Source organism: Gorilla gorilla, chromosome 19 (genome assembly GCF_029281585.2).
Source record: "Gorilla gorilla gorilla isolate KB3781 chromosome 19, NHGRI_mGorGor1-v2.1_pri, whole genome shotgun sequence".
In the NCBI taxonomy this organism is placed as follows: domain Eukaryota; kingdom Metazoa; phylum Chordata; class Mammalia; order Primates; family Hominidae; genus Gorilla; species Gorilla gorilla.
Genome location: NC_073243.2, coordinates 59072627 through 59076298, shown reverse-complemented (window position 1 = coordinate 59076298; position 3672 = coordinate 59072627). Strand labels below are relative to the sequence as shown.

Sequence of the window (3672 nt, the reverse complement as noted above, 5' to 3'; positions counted from 1 at the left end):
TCACAATAGCAAAGACATTAAATCAACCTAAATGCCCATCAATGGTAGACTGGATAAAGAAAAAGTGGTACATATAATACCATGGAATACCATGCAGTAACAAAAGAGCCATAAAACAGATCATATCCTTTGCAGGAACATGAATGGAGCTGGAGGCCATTAGCCTTACCAAACTAGAGCAGGAACAGAAAACTAAATACTGCATGTTGTCACTTAAAAGTAGAGCTAAATGATGAGAACCATGGACACATAGAGGGGAACAGCAGACACTAGGGCTACTGGAGGATGGATGGTGGGAGGAGGAAGAGGAGCAGGAAACATAACTAATGGGTACTAGGCCTAATACCTGGGTGATAAAATAATCTGTACAATAAACCCCCATGACAGGAGTTTACCTATATTACAAACCTGCAGATGTACCCCTGATCCTAAAATAAAAGTTTTTTTAAAAGTGCTTATTGTCCAATGTGAATGGCACATATGTAAATACAAATTAATGGTGATAAAAGTAATGATACAAATATATGCAATATCCAGTAAGAGCATAGAGGAAAGAATGAATTTATTAGTTTATGTTTATTCAAGAATGTATTTAAAGTGGCTCACAACATGAAATAAAAGGAAAAAAATGAATACTGGAGTACTAAATCCAGAGGAAAAAAATAACTTTGAGTAGATAATTTGAACTCAACAATATATGGGTGTACAGAATACATAGTTAAGGTCTAGAAAAATGCCAGAATAAGCATTTGGCCTCTAAGCTTTTTGGAAGGTAAGAAAAATGAGAACATAATCAATTACACCATTTATATTATCTCCGAAGAAAAAGAAAATAAACTTATTCCTAGTGCTGAAATGAAAGTTTTTCCTGTAGGTGATCAAAAAATGAACAATGTGCCATCCTCAACAACATCCATATATTAAATCGACTTCATAGGGCTATTTCTTATAGTGGCTGCTAGCATGGACCAATGATGACATAATGCCAAATTATATACAATAAAAGCAGTTTTACAAGAGGACAGACCATATGGTCCAGGTGTGTAAATTTCTGCTTGTGAAGCTTATTCTTAGGATTTTTTTTTGTATCTATAGGAACACATGGACTATATATCACTCAGGCAATACTTTGCAAATTTATGTTGCCCAACCAAGCATTTGATGAGTGTTAAGCAACAGTGAGTTCAAGGTTATACTCCTTAACAATCGCTTAGGGTGCAGCTATTTCAGTCTACTGATTAAATAATGGAAGTGCTTAACTCCCTCTGAGGTTGGGTTCAGAGGAAAGGGACCACGGAACTTGGACTGTTTTTAAAAATTGTGGTAAAATACGCACACCATGAAATTTATCTTGACCATTTTTGAATGTACTGTTCAGTGGCATTAAATACATTCACATTGTTTTGCTACTAATCCACCCCCACAGAACTCTTTTTATCTTACAAATCTGAATCTCTGTGCCTATTATACAATAACTCCCCATTCCTCCCTCCCTCAGCCCCTGCCAGCCACCATTTTAATATTTATCTCAAGAATTTGACTACTCTAGGTACCCTCATAAAAGTGGAAACATACGGAATAAAAATATAGAATACTTCATGAATTTGCACGTCATTTTTGCTCAGGGGCCATGCTAATTGTCTCTCTGTTGTTCTAATTTTAGTATATGTACTGCCCAAGCAATCACTTCGGCTGGTTTTGGACAGAAGAACAGGAGTTCATCAAACTTAAAATGGGGAAAGCTCCTGCATGAAGGCAGGATGGTATAGTAATAATATTTTCCTTCCACCTGAAGACTGGGACAAGAAGGGACACTGAATGAGATGAGGTTAAAGAGACAGGAAGAAGCCAAACTCTAAAAGGCTTTGTAAACCGTGTTTAATTAAGAGCTTGGACTTGTAGACAATAAGAATGGAACAGGGAATTAAAATTTGTATTTAAGAAAAATAATTCCAGGAAAAAAAGGAGGCCTGGAAGAGGATAAAATCTAAAAAAGACCAATTCGAAGGCAATGGCAAATATCTAAACAAGGTTTTCCTTCTTCCTTTTTTCTCCCCCCCAGCTCACCAGTATTGTTAGAGCAGGAATTACAGAATTGTACAGAACATGGGGAAATTTGTGTCTGTGCTTCTCATGTCCTTACTTTCAATCTTCTGTTCCGAGCTTAGAAGGAAACTTTAAAAAATCTTATATGTCATTAACAAGCAAAAACAAAACAAAACAAAACCAAACCACTAAAAAGTGGGCAAAGGACATGAATAGACACTTCTTTAAAGAAAACACATAAGTGGCCAACAAGTATATGAAAAAATGCTCAACATGATCTAATCATTTGAGAAATGCAACTTAAAACCACAATGAGATACCTTCTCACACTAGTCAGAATGGCTTTTATTAAAAATTCAAAAAAACAACAGTTGCTGGTGAGGTTATGGAGAAAAGGAATTGCTTATACACTGCTGGTGGGAATGTAAATTAGTTCAGCTATTGTGGAAATCAGTGTGGCATTAAGTATGTTAGGAAAGAAAGCATAGGCATTTCTTATGCTTTTGTACAAAGAACTTAAAACAGAAAAACCACTGGACCCAGCAATCCCATTATTGGATATATCCCCCAGGAATAGAAATTGTTCTGCCACAAAGAAACATGCATGCATATGTTCATTGTGGTACTATTCACAATAGCAAAGACATGGAATCAACCCAAGTGCCCATCAACAGGATAAACTGGATAAAGAAAATGTGATACATATACCCATGGAATACTATGCAGCCATTAAAAAGAACAAGATTATGCCCTTTGCAGCAACATGAATAGAGCTGGAGGCCATAATCCTAAGAAAACTAACACTGGAACAGAAAACCAAATACCACATGTTTTCACTTATAAGTGCAAGCTAAACACTGAGTACAAAGGGACACAAAGGTGGTGACAACAGGCACCAGGGCCTACTTGAGGGTGGAGGGTGGAGGAGGAAAATAGAAAAACTACCTATCAATCAGGTACTATGCTTAGTAACTGGATGAGAAAATAATTTGTATACTGAATTCCCATGACATAAAATTTACTTACATAACAAACCTGCACATATACCCCTGAACCTAAAATAAAAGTTAAAAAACAAAAAAGAAAATATTATATTTCAGCAAAGAATCCAGAGAAGTCAAAGTCTAAAATGCACATTTTAATCCAGGAGAGCACTTCTGAAGTGGCATTTCTCCCGACTGACCTGCCTCATTCCCCACCTCACATCATTTGTGTAGCAAGTGATATATACTAAATCATCAATTTATGGCTTTTCTGGAATCCTATATGAATCATTGTTATTACAATTCAATTATCCTTAAGAAAATGGAAACTAAATATGGAAGGAAATGTGTTTTCCCTTCATAACAAGCTTTCTGACTTTATACACCCTAAAGATCCAGTAATAATTAGGATGAGGGCAGAGGCTCTAGGATTTGACTATACGAGTGTTGGGCTTAAATGCTGCTGCTTTATCTCATCCATTGGTCCTTAAGGAACACCTTTTCTTCTAGTTCTTCATGGCACACAGCTGTCACAGAGCACTCTCACTCAAAACATTTCAATGGCCAATGCCTAAGGAATCATGTATGAAGTCACTGTTACCTCCAATGAGAGCTCTTTTCCTGACAATGTATCTACCTGAGA

At 36.4% G+C, this 3672-nt stretch overlaps 1 non-coding gene across 1 annotated transcript; it reads right to left on the bottom strand.

Moving 5' to 3' along the window:
- Positions 1-1580: 1580 nt before the first annotated feature.
- On the bottom strand, positions 1581-1687 carry LOC115931401 (U6 spliceosomal RNA). Its single transcript, XR_004067899.1, has one exon. It is a non-coding gene; the product is annotated as a U6 spliceosomal RNA (small nuclear RNA).
- Between the last annotated feature and the right edge of the window lie 1985 nt (positions 1688-3672).